Source organism: Rhinatrema bivittatum, chromosome 1 (genome assembly GCF_901001135.1).
Source record: "Rhinatrema bivittatum chromosome 1, aRhiBiv1.1, whole genome shotgun sequence".
Taxonomy (NCBI): Eukaryota; Metazoa; Chordata; class Amphibia; order Gymnophiona; family Rhinatrematidae; genus Rhinatrema; species Rhinatrema bivittatum.
In genome coordinates this window covers 338131159-338145103 of record NC_042615.1, presented here as the reverse complement: position 1 = coordinate 338145103, position 13945 = coordinate 338131159, and positions in this window count along the sequence as shown.

Below are 13945 nucleotides of genomic sequence, written 5' to 3'. Positions count from 1 at the left end.
ATTTCAGTGGTACTACAAATATTTTTATAATTGTATTTATTTAAAAAGCTTGTATACTGCACTCTGCTATGGGAAATTATAGGGCTTACACAAACTTCAGCAAGCACAGTACAAATGCTAAAAATAGTGAGCTATGCACTACGGCCTTCAAGAACTCTTTAAAGTGGTCTGGGAAGAAAGTAACTTGAGCACACTAAGATTAGCATGCGATAGGGCATAAGTTGGAAAGTAGCCAACCAGCATCATTTTTACTCAGATGATGCAGGACCCGTTAACCTAGGGAGGGCGCTCTGGGCCCCACTAGCCCACTAAGGATAGACAGATATAATCAGGAGGGGTCTGGGAGGATGGGCTGGAGGTCTGAAGGTGGAATTTGAAGGCACATGGGATTAGAGGCTGGGAGCAAGGATGAGGAAGGAAGGAGGGGCTGGTGCCACATGATTTAAACTTTTTTTACTTTTTATTTTCTGGGCATTGGGGCCTCCTCTAGAGACAGCAATGAATGGAACAGGGGGATCTCACAAGACTCTTTGAATTTTGTTACACATCATGTGAGTTTCATTTGGGCAACTCAGGCCCATTAACAAGAAGGTAGCCCCAGGCTGAGGGGGGCCACCATTCTGTAGCATTTGTGGGGCAACAAACTAATGGTATTTTTCCCCATGTTATTTTACCACCAGGGAAAATACATTGTGGTTTTCTAAGCTGCAGTACCAAGTCCTGCAGTTCCTTGCAGTATTTTCCTCCTCTGGGGAAAATACTGTGGTTTAAAGGTGAATTTTAAAAGCCTGGTGTGTGCCAAAACTGGGAGATAGGAGAATAAGTTGCCTGGATACACGTGTATCTCCTGATGCGCACACACAATTCTTCTTCTAAAAAAGGGGCGGGTTACGGGCATGGTCTGGTTGGGGCACAGGCGTTCCTGGATTTCTCAATGAAACCAGTGTGTAAACACTTATGCACACAAGCGCGTGCCGGGTCCCCTACCGCATAACTTCACTTCTGCTATGGGAGGTGTGTAAGTCTTAAAACAAAAAAACTATAGGCATGTCAGCAGGGTTTCAAGGATCGGGGTTAACAGGGGACAAGGGAGGCTATTAAACTAGGGTGGGGGGGTTGCCTGGGTGAACTGAGAATAAACTGGCGAAACTGGCAATGGAGCAGATGCGCGCCCCTTTTAAAATTCTCCCACTTGCGTGGAGGAAGTGGGTTTTGCGTGCACATGCACGCACACGTATGTGCACCCTCAGCCTAATTTATAACATGCATGCATACATGTGCGTATGTTATAAAAATTGCCGTGCCCCTGGGTGTCAACTGGCAAATGTGTGCACATGTGCACCCCGTGCACCTGTTTAAAGGGTACCATCCTAGTGAATAGTCCCCTTAGATTGTAAGCCCTCTGGGGACAGGGAAAATGCCTACTGAATCTGAATGTGACTCACTTTAAGCTATGAATGCAATGCGTGAGCTAAACTTAAGTAAGGAAATAAATAAGAAATTCAAAACATGGAGCCAACTCAGGTTAAGTACTGTGTTTCTTTCTTATGAGTGAAGTTAATTTTTTATCACAGAAAATCTTAAAGAGATATAAGCAAACATGGAAATGACTGCATGACCTATGGTATTGGTTAACCAATGGAAAATATCATTAGCTATCACTGGGAAGAGCCATTTACTTCCTATGGCTATACATTGCAAGGAGAACTGCAGGCATTCTGAAGCTTGACCATCAACAGCAGATTCTGTGAGGGGCCCAACCCCGTCCCCTGCTAGTCAGAAAAGCATGTGGTCTGCTTCCAAGGAGGCTCTTCCCAGAGGCAATCAACTAGTCAATGAAGCCCCCTCCCCTCCCCCCTCCCAAAAAAAATCCTTTACCTTCCCCCAAAGATACAAATAAAGCTTTCACAGGGAACCACCAGGACAGGAGAAATATGGAGGAGGGGTAAATAATCAAAAATACGTGACAAGGGAGACGCATTAACCCATGCTTGAATGATTCAAAAGTAAATCTGCCTTTATTTGCACAAGGCAAATGTACTTTCATGCAATAAATTGTGAGCGAACAAAGGTCTTTGCTAGCATTGACATTAGTAGTGTAGCTAAATACCACTGTAGGCTTTCAGAGGATTGAGGCTGGACTAAAATCTAAGCCTTAAAAGCTTCTATGAGTTTTGGTTTGTGTGTAGAGATTATTTCTGTCAGTTCTGAGGTGCTAGCAGACTGTGGTATACCCATTGTAGTACATGTTATATATGGTGGTCCATAAAGGGAGGAATGAACTGCTGTCATCATTACCCTTCACAGTCAAGGTGGCTCCCTGGGTCACCCACTTCTATGCTCCTGGGTCACCCACTTCTATGCTTCTTTCTGTCCTCGACCATGTCTTATCACACATCTCTTTGAAGACCCTTACTGACACAGAAGACAGGTAGTTCTACACTTATACTCATTTCAGTTTTCTGTTCTCCTGCAATTCTATTCTCTTTTCATCTTCTTTTCACTCAACGCACAATTAAGTTCTGAAATTCATTACCAGAATATGTGGTTAAGGCAGTTTGCACAGCTGGGTTTAATAAAGATTTGGACAAGTTCCTGGAGGAGAAGTCAATAAACTGTTATTTACCAATTAGACTTAAGAAATAGCCACTACTTATCACTGATAGCAGCATGGGATCTATTTACTGTTTGGGATCTTGCCAGGTATTTCTGACCTGGATTGGCCACTGTTGGAAAAGGATACTGGGCTTGTTGGGCCTTCGGTCTGACCCAATATGGCAGATTCTTATGTTTTTATATTTTTAAGGGTAGTAGCTCTCCCACATCTTCATTCTGCACTGGCAAATAATTCCCGTGTGATAGGGTTAGTTACATATCCTTTGGAAGCAAGTAGGAAGAGTCAAGAGGAAAAGAGAACCAATGAGACTCAGTTTATGTTATTTAGGTTCCCTTCAGTAAGTAACACGCACTAATTAACTAATGCATTTTTGGGTTTACATGCACATTATATCATGACCAAACTATTGTTGGCATTTTTTTTTTTTACTATAGCCATGCTAAAAGTTATTGAATCACTCATTTTGTAACATTTTAATGTGCATTTTTTTCTAGGGTACGCTCAACTTAAACAAATGCAAGTTTTAATGCCTAGGTCTCCATTTCTCTCTAATTGCTTGCTGCTGTACCAAAACTGCATTTGTGCACAAACAATATATTTAGTTTAATTCTGCTGGGTATTTTTTTCTAACATTCGATTTAGGCGCCCTGAAGTCAAGAGAGTTTTCCAACGCCCTTATCTGAAAGTCTAACATGCTGAAGTAAATGATATGGCATATTGATAAATTTGAAAATGAAATTAAAAGTAGCTGAATCTCATTCCCAACTATAAATGAGAAAATATTGAATTATCAGTATTCAAGCACAATAGACCTTAAGGTGATGCCACTTTTTAAAAATAAAAACATCAAATTCCCTATCTGAAGAGTTTTCAAAGTTCATATCCAGTTAATTCACTCAATCAAAATCACATCCTCACAGAAACTGTTACTGCCTAACAAAACTTAATTTGGTCTTAGGATATTTCTTTCAGGAAATAATATCCTTTGTTGAATATAAAAGGCAATTTTCTGCTGATATAATTTCCTGACAAAATTACCTTGGGCTTTACATTTCACTGTAGTTATTTTTCAAACTCTAGACAGTCATGTTAATTCTTGATAAGGAGGAAAAAGGATTATTTAAATAGGGATGAAAAAGTTCTATTACTAAGTACTTCAAGGATTCAAAGTGTGGAAGATATTTGCGTTTTTGCCAAATGCTGTCAAATAAAAAAAAAAGATATAGTGTATGCCAAATAAACCAGCAGGAGGGATATTTGGGACAACTGAGAGGTAGGACATAAATAGCATTACATCCACCCCAGATCAGACTCCTAGGACAGATTCAACCAATTTTGTCTGCACTTTTCATGCATCTCCTGGAGGCCTCTGAGCAAAATGTCATTACTGTTTCAGGCAGGAGCACATCCAGCCCAGAAGTGGGATCATTTTTCAACTTCCTAACCTCTTTATTTGATTTTTTTCCTACCTCGTTTTTTTTTTTTTTCTAATTCTCACTTTTTTTCCTAATCTATAAGAAATAGTTGTGGTTCTTCTCGTGGGCCTAGCCACGAGCAACTCCTTACCATTGTCGGCCCAACTCACCCGACACCGCTGCTCCTCTCACCAAGCTCAGGAGACTGCCCACTGTTCCTCCTGCATGACGGGCCTTGCTGCTGTGCTCTCCTGCGGCAGGAAGCTGCCGACCGGGCTGTGCTTGCGGCTCGGAAGCCGCCACCACCGCCATCTTACTTTGCGGCCCAGAGGCCGCATCTCTCGGTGTTTCTTGCGGCTCGGAAGCTGCCTCCAGTTCCTCCTTCGATGGCAGGAGAGCCGCCTCGCACATCGGGGCCTGTTTCCTCAGCCCTGCCCTGCTCCGTCTCCTCAGCGGCAAGCATGGCCGCTGTCCAGGGTCCTGCCCCCTCTACCTAGGGGATGTGGCCTCGTCTCCTCCCTGTATTTAAAGGGCCAGCAGAGAACAGATCTGGCTCCTCCTAGGGAGTTCCCTTCTTCAGCCCTATAAAAGGGCTCTTTAGTCATTCAGTCCTTGCTTCAGCGAGGGGCTAGATCCTCCCAAGGACTCCTCGTCTCCAGCCCTTGCCTGGCACCTCCCATCTTCATCCATGGGGCTAGATCCTCCCAAGAACTCCTTGTCTCCAGCTCTTGCCTGGCACCTCTAATCTTCATCCATGGGGCTAAGTCCTCCCAAGGACTCCTCATCTCCTGCTCTTTATCCATGGATCTTCTTGTATCTTCCTGGTCTCTGTTCTGATGTTCCGTGATGTTCTGAGACATTCCTGAAGTTCCGTCATGTTCCAAGTTCCATGTGATCCCCAGCCTTTTGTATCTGGTCCTAATGCTCCAGGTCCTGTAGGACCCATGCCTCCGGAGATTCCTTGCTTTTAATCCGAGCTTCCAAGTTCCAAGTTTTATCTTCGTCTTCCCAGTCCCGACTCTGGAGGATCCAAGGGGTTTCTACAATCCTGCGCTATGAGACTTCCTAAGCCTCTTGCTTCCCTCGTGGTCTGTGACCAGCCCCATGTGCCGTGTAGGGCCCTTGAAGGTTTTGCTCAGCCCTCTCTGTTTCCTGTCTTCATCTCAAGCCACATCTGAGTCTTCATTCCAGGCTCCAGTGCCTTCGGCCTTCTCTCACTGTGACCTCTGTCCAACCTGCCACCTCTGCTGCATCCTGTGGCAGGTCTGAAAGGGCATGGAGTAGTCGGAGGACCACTCAGAGACCACCATTGCATTGGTGGTCTCATGGGCGTGCAGGTCGGTGGAGGATTTGAGGCTCCTGACTCCCAGACTTGGACTGTTCACACCGCAAGGGCACACACTCTCCTTATCCCATGCTGGAGAGCTCCCAGCTGCGCTCCGTCCCATTGTCAGTGCAACAGAAATGATTGTTTAATAGTTTTCATCTCTTCTTCATTCATTTATTAGAAAGCTATTGCCACTTTTTTGCCTCATCTCAAGGAAACTTCTTTAATACAATTCTTTTCTTTCATTTGCATTCCCTCTTGCCCTTTGGTTATTTCAAATCAAAAATATTATCTTTGAATTATTATTGCACTTTCTTTCACATAAGACATTAATTTAATTATTCTTTCCAAATGCTACTGATCTTCAACTCTGTACCCTTCTTCTCCTACCCTGTGTTCTTTCATCCTCTATCTAGTGGTTCCTAACCCAGTCCTTGGGGAACATCCAGTTATCTGGTTTTTAGGATATCCACAATGAATATGTATTAGAATTTTTGCATTATCTCCATTAGAATCAAACATATCTGATGTTTCATATAGGGGAAAAAAGGCCTTTGATAGGACTCGCACTGGATTCTTCTAGGTTGAGGACACGGCCCTGCTAACAAGGCCACAGAGGGGCAGATATAATAAACCGGACTGAACCTATCACATGTTTTTACTCTGGTTCCAGTGCAAGATTTTCGATGCTGACCTTGTCATGTATGGAATATAGGTCTTAGCATCAAAAAAATCCTTAGAATGCTTAGCATGGATGCATTGCAAATGCCATGCAAATGAAGATATAGGGCAAGGAAGGGAGCTGCGTTAGCAGAGAGACATTCTAATGCTTGTTTTTTGTTTTTTTTTATCATGGGAATATTAATGACTGGGTCAGGGTAAGAGTAAAAGTTAAAGGACATTTCTGGTGGCCATTTTAGTCCATTGCTGGCCATTATGTGGCTGTATGTGGATACTTCTATAATCCTTTTTCCAGGGGTTTGCTACTTCCCCTAGGGCCATAAAATAATTTATTATCTGTGTGACTAAGAAATATACGTATTAGAAGTGCTACTTGTTTAAAAAAAAACAAAACAAAACACCGACTGCACTCTAACTGATCAGACACTGGTTCCACATTGTGTCTATTCACTACAATTCCAATTAACATGTTGTGAAGTTCTCACATTGTTATGTGAGATAATACAAGCAAGCATTGGTACAGTAGCCCCTGAGGCAGCTCCTGCAAGAGCGAGAGCGAAACTCGGCCAGAGTCTGGCTAACACCAATAAAGAATCCCTATTTATACCGATCACTACTGTTTGTCCTGCTTTCCAGCATCATTGATCGGCTTCCGATTTGTTTTTTGGGCCCAGTGGAAATATTTGCAATGTCTCTCTGATGCTGGGCTTGTGTCCTTTTCTCAAATCTCAGGGGTAAAGATTGGCACTTTTCTCCTCAGTATACAAGGTGTCTTTGTGTGTGAAGAGAATGTTATTGGTGAAACCCTGAAGCCTGGAAAAATCTGACCTCAGTCCAAAGCTCTGTCTGCCACCCCACAGCCTGGTTCCTTGGTGTGGAGATCCTGTAAAGAGTCTCCGGGTTGTTTCAACCTTCTTTCCACACTTCCTCTAGATGTGACTTCCTGAAGAAAGAAGTCTGATGCACCCAGGAAACCAGCTCTCCTGTGAGGAGGGGTGCATCAAAATCCTCCTCACAACAAAAAATGGAACTTTCTGTACTTCAAAAATCTCTCTTCAGTGCCAAAAATCCTACTCTGGGGTGATGCTGTCACTGCTGCTCCTTCTCTGTGATGGGAATAGAGACACACAGATCTTCAGCCCCTGGCCTTAGGATTCAGGGATGGCCTTCACCAAAGGGCGCAGGGTTTCGCACCAACTTCTAAATATCCAAAAACCTTATTAAAGTCTCTCTCTCAAAAAAGAAGAAGAACCTCTCAGTCAGGGAGTACACTTACAAGGAATCTCCTCTAATAGTAAGTTGGGTTAGTAGGTCCAACTCATCAGGGAAAACACAAAAATCTGCTACTCACTCTCCAAAGGCTAACTCAAACTGACCACACCATTCCTGCTCCTAGCCCCACCAAGTAAAAAGAGGTATCTAATCACAACCAACCTCAGAGGATGGGCTGCACATGAATTGAAGTCTTTCACTAAACTGGAAAACCAATGGACAGGGATCTTGGGCCATCAAGTCTGGAAGGACGGCACGCTGAGTTGGTGTGGTTTGTGCAGGAGAAAAATGAATACCAGAGAACACAAGTGGTTGGAATGAGAAGGCATTTGGTACCTGCTTTGAACAGATGGAGGCATGTTTACATGGTGAAATCGCCATTTTGTGACGAAGCCATGATATGTGATACGGGATTAGTAAGTGAAAAGCTGTGAAGTGAGAAGTACGGCGGTGGTTACCATGTGATGGTGTATTAGTGGATGATACAGTTATGGACACATGGGATTATGGAAGTTGAATCATAACAGTAACGGATGTTTCAGAAGATGTTGATGATGGGAGTTGGGGAAATAAGAAGATGTGAAGATTACACCCCCTGATGAAGCCTTGAGGGGCGAAACAAGGGTCCTTGTTGGGAACATAGATGATATAAGTGTGGGAAGGGGATTTGAGAAAATATATGATACAAATGTGGTACGGGGAAATTGGTTGGGATAATTTTAGTAAATGTCCTTAGGTGAGTATGTGTGGTAGGTTTTAAGGGGATTATTAATGAACATTGGTATCAGGATGTTTACATAATGTAAAAGTTGTACATGTAAAATGTGTCCATAACACTAGGTTACAGTATATTAAAAAAGTGATGGTATGTGTTATATTTGTAAAAGTTTTTGAATAATAAAAATGATATATGTCAATAAAATATGAGGATGTTTAATATAGTGGGATTATTGAATACATATATTTCCCCTATGTGTAATATGATATATTATTGAGTATAGGGGATCGAGTATACTCTCTGCTGTGATGACGTCTCTGTAGTAAACATGTATTATGCGTGCTTTTTTTAAATGGTTTTGTACATTTGTGGGTCAGCTAATGATTTATAGAGTCAGATGCTTTACAGCAAATGAGAGGGAACAGATCAAAAGAAGATAGTTTATCACTGAAGAAGAGAGGAGAGTCTGAGAGAGTCAGGACTTAAATCAAGCCATTCCATGAAGGGCACACAGGCAGCAGTTATTCCACCTGAGAACGACACTGCTGGACTTTCCAGAGACAAATGTGAGCTCCGGGGCAATTCTTGCTTTCTATGAAGAGATCAGAGATGATATTGATCCTCTAATATATCATGGACATGTCATTCTAGGCTTGGTAAAGATTCTTGGTGCCTTGCATTTTCTCACCATGGGCTCCTTCCAGAAGACAGTCACTGTAATGACTGGTTCTAGACAAATCAATGTTTTAAAGGCATTTGAGCCAGGTACTGAAGTCCATGATAAAATGGGTCAGGGAGTGTATCAGGTATCCACAGCAGCTTATGAAGTGGCAGGAAATGAAGCTTTCTTTGATATAGCAGCCATACTGAATGTATTGGGCTCAATTGATTGCACCCATGTCACATGTCACATGTGTGTGCGGGGGGGGGGGTTTAAACCCCCCCCCCGCACACACACACACAAGAAAGAAATGGCATACCGCAACAAGAAGCATTGCCACTACCTGAAGATACAAGTGTGCAATGTGCATATGAAAATCATCAGTGTTGCCTCCAAGTTTTCCTGAAGCAGCTATGTCTTCTTTTGTCACTGCACAGTTGACACTGGCTCAGAATTTCATTGAAGGGAAATATGGCGAAGGCTCAATAAGTTTCAAATACAAGTCAAAACATAGGGGCAGATTTTCAAAGGGTTCCGCGCGTAAGATACATGCATAACCCCCAAAAACCTACCCCTGCGCGCGTATGTCCCGGGGCTTTAAAAAATGGGCAGTCCGGGGGCGTGGCGGTGGTTCGGGGTAATCCGGGGGCGGGCCACAATCCTCCTGCACAGCAGCCTGTGCCGGAGGATGGTGAGCTGGCGCACGCAAGTTACGCCTGCCAGAGGCACTGCGCAGATTTTAAAAGGCACGTGAGTAAGTGAGTATCTCCAAGTATGCGCACAAATTAGGAAGTCAAAAAAGGGGCGGGTTGTGGGTGAGACACGAGCATTCCAGATGTGTAACCTGAAGTATGCACATTAAGTATTTATGCACACATGTGCACGCCAAGATCTCCACCACATAACTATACTTCTACTATGGATGGTGTGTAAGTTTTAAAATAAAAAAAACAGGACTAGTCAGTGGGGCTTGAAGGGTCAGGGCTACTAGTGTAAAGGGAGGAAGTTTAATTAAGGGAGTTAGGAAGTCGGGACCAGGGAGCCTTTACCTGGGTAAACTGGGAATGAACTGGGGAAACTGGTAATTGCGTTAGTGGATGTATTGAATAAAATCCCCCCACTTACATGGTAGAGCTGGCATTTGATTGAAAACACTTCCATACAAAATTGCTTGCACACGTATGTGCATACAGACAATTTTATAATCATTCGCACATATACTACAAAATGTCCGTGTCCATTCGCATGAACCACCATACATGTGTACATGTATGCCATTTTATAACATACACGTGTATAGGCACGCATGGTATAGAATAGGCTGTACAGATAAACATGTGCGCACAATTTTATATGGCGCAAGCAAATGCGGCCTCTACCATATAAAGTGGTGGAATTTTAAGGGACATGTGGCTTGGGCATCCCACGCATGTGCGCCCCTCCCCCCCCCCCCCCGAAATCTCACGGGCTTGGGCATCTGTGGGATTACAGTGCACAGGACAATGCTGAAATGGAGCCATGGCCCCCCATATAAGTCCTGCAAACGTGAGGGGGGAGGACAGGAGGAATCCATGCGCCTGGTTATCTCCAGACTGGGCGAAGGTTGGGGGGAGGGTGGTCCGGTCCTGCCCTTTTTCAGTGACTGTCTAAATGGCTTTTGAATATGAACCTCACTATACTTAGGTAAGTTTACCTACATATCAAGCAGGCAATTTTGTAAAAGACCATTTCTATGGGTAAAGCACTGTTTTACCCATGAAAATAACTTTGAAAATTATTCTCTCTAAGGATATTTTTTTTCAGTACAGAAAAATTAGCCATCGATTTTTCTTTAGATTAGTAGATTCAATACCTTAAATTTTCATGTTTTCATTCTTGGGGCCTACGCAACAAAACTTGTGCTAAGAATGTTTAGTATGCATGAACACAAATATTTAACATGCATGTTAATGTTGCATTACCGCTCGCGGGAGGGCCTGCAAGCAGCCTCACTCACCCGGCTGTCACTGCCGGTGAACCTTGACGCCACTTACGTTCTTGTGAGGCCTTGGGGCGCCGCCATAGCCCGTTGCCATCTGTGCCTTGCTGCCGCTTCCCATGGCAGGATATTTTTTGCTGGCCTTCCAGGCAGCTGGTCACCACCTCCGGTTCCAGCGGGGCCTTGGAATGCCACCGCCGCTCCTGCTGTTGTCTCTCTAGGCACGCATGAACCCGTTCCTGCTGCAGTTAAAGGGGCCCATGGTGGGAAAGCCTGCAGCACCCTCAGTTGACATCATCCTTTAGCTGCCTTATAAAAGGGCTCCTCAGTCTGTTCCTCATCACCTTCGCAAGGGTTTTCTGTGGTCTCCAGGTCCTTCAAGGTCACCTGTTTCCTGTGGCCTTCATCTTGTTCAGTGTCCTGGTCTTCAGCCTGTTCCATTGTCTTTATGTTATGATCCTGGTTCTAGTCTTCTGTTTTGTGTCTGTTTATCTTCAGCTCCAGCCTGGTTCTTGCCTTTGGCTTCAGCCTAGTTCCTGCCTTCAGTGTTAATTCTTGTCTTCAGTGGACTTTGTATTTGCCTTACCTGTGCCTGGATATGTTCATCCATCTATGATGCAGGCCTTGGAGCTTTGCCTTTGAGGTTGTGTTGTGGCACAGAGACTCATGCATACCTGCAGTCCAAAAGGGCTTTCGGAGTGGCCGGAGGGCTACCCCCTGGACACCACCCTTTGGGTTGTGTTTCTGACAGTCCTTTGGGTGCAGTTCCTAACAGTTAAAAAGCTACTTACAGAATGAAGCAAGAAGATTTAGCATGACTGTGGTAAACCTATGCTTCTAATAGCATCCTCATATTATAATCATGCACAGAATGCTAGATGAAAATACAACTTCTAGACAGTGAGAGCAAGTTACTTACCAACAGAAGTCTAAATAGTGTGATTACACAACACTGAGCATGATCCATTTTCTTTTCCTCTTGACTCGCCTGCTTGCTTCCAAAGGGTATACAAGTAGGTCTGGCCAATAACAATGGCTTGCCTGTATCAAAGGGTGACGTGGAAGAACTGCTAGACTGACTCCAGGAGAGGAAGTAAAAGAACAGAAAGTTCTAGGAAAGAAAAAACATGACATGAATTTGTTTATTACCATCTTTTTCACTGACAATAAGGGTCTTCAAGGAGTGATATGAGGAGATGAGGTTAGGAAGAGAAGGGATCATGGAAGGTAGAGACCTAGGGATGAATCTGACCATTCTGACAAGAAGGGCACTAGCATCTGATTATTCATCATCTATGACAATTCTGTAGTGTGGGCATCACAGTGACTGGACCACAAAGTCTGCTAGAGTCTCAAAGCTCACTGACAAATACTCTTCACTCAAACCACAAAAATCAGTGAATTCATAGAAGCTTCTGCAGCTCAGACCACTGTTAAGACTCTAGCCTCTGAGAGATCAATATTCAACTAGGTGAATTTTCAAAGGAGTTTTGCATGCAAACATAAGAGGACAACCTTTAAATGACTGCATGGAACAGCATATATGCATGAATGGTTCCACAAAGGGATGCACATTTGTTTGCAATGAAATAGGAAATAAAGACGATATTTCCTATTTCGTTGCATTTTGGGGTCTGACGAAATGATAGCAAAACCCATGAAATTTCTTGTGGTTTTCTTATAGTTTTGTTTTTTTTTGTGGGGGGAAGGGCACATTAAAAAAACCCCAAACACACCCCAACCCTTCAAATTTAATTAATTGCAACCCCCCTCCTGCCCCCCCCCCCCCCCCAGACCTGACAAAAGTCCCTGGTGGTCCAGCCGGGTCCCGGGAGCGATCTCCCCCTCTCAGGCTGCCGGCTTCCAGTAATCAAAATGGTGTTGGTGGCTCTTTGCCCTTACCATGTGACAGGGGCTACTGGTGCCATTGGTTGGCCCCTGTCACATGGTAGGAGCAATGGATGGATTTATATACATAAAGGCAAATTTTGAAAGCCCTATGCATGCCAAAGCCTGGAAATATGGGCCGAAGTCAGGCGGATTTTAAAAAGCACGTGAGTGTATGTGTATCTCCCAGTACATGCACAAAAATATTTTTACAAAAAGTAGTGGGGCATGGGTGGTCCAGAAAATATGAATAAAATCAGCGCATAAGTATTTACGTGTTCCAGTGCGCACTGGGGTCCCTATCTGTGTAATTTTACTTCTGCTATGTAACTAATAAAACAAAAAAAAAATAAGACTAGTTAGCAAGGTTTTAAGGTTTGGAACTAAAAGGGTAAAAGGGAAGCTTATTAACTAGGGGGGTTAGGAAGTCCTATCCTTTATCTGGACACTGGGAACAGTCTGGGGAAACTGGTAATTGCATTGGCACGCATATCTACCACATTCCCCCACTTACGTAGTAGAGGCAGCAGTTGCGCACGTCCATATAAAAATGTGCGCACTTGTACATGTGTACAGCCTATTTTATATTATGCAAGCATATAGGGGCATATGTTATAAAATGACTGCATCCATTAGCACGAGCCAGCATACGTGCGTATATGTGCACCTGCGTGCCAGTATGAAAGTTATCCTCCCTAATGTCATTTTACTCGCATAAGTTGACAAATTTGAAAATACGCATGCATACATGAAATTAACCAGTTAACCAAGTAGTCCACCAGTTTATGCAGTCCTTCTCCAGATCATCAAACCTTCCTGATTCTTCAGCCTGGACCCCCCTGATCAAACAGAACTCTTACCCAGTCAATACTACACAATGAAAACATTTAATATCACTTATGCAGGTGTAAAAATGCAAAGATTTGCCAAATATACCCACATGTCTTTTAAAATAGCAACATATGTGTGTAAATTTTAGCAACTCCCTGGAATGTCCCTAGATCACCCCTTTTTACACACATATATATGCACATGAAAGAAAAAATATGCACATTTTTAGCTTTTATAAACTACGGAATACGTGAGTAGAGGCTACTTATGCACGTATGTGCAAACTTTTATGCACATAGAGGTAGATTTTTAAAGCAGCGCCATGGCACACATGTGTGCATGCTACCTGGCACGCGCACATGTACACCCGATTTTATAACTTGCGCGCGCAGGAGTGCGCAGGTTATAAAATCAGGGGTTGGCGCGCGCTAGGGGGTACACAATTGTGCACCTTGTGCGCACCGAGCTAAGCTGCCTTCCCCCATTCCCTCCCCCTAACCTGACCTTCCCACCCCTTCCCCTAACCTTTCCCACCCTAGCCCTACTCTAACCCCCCAA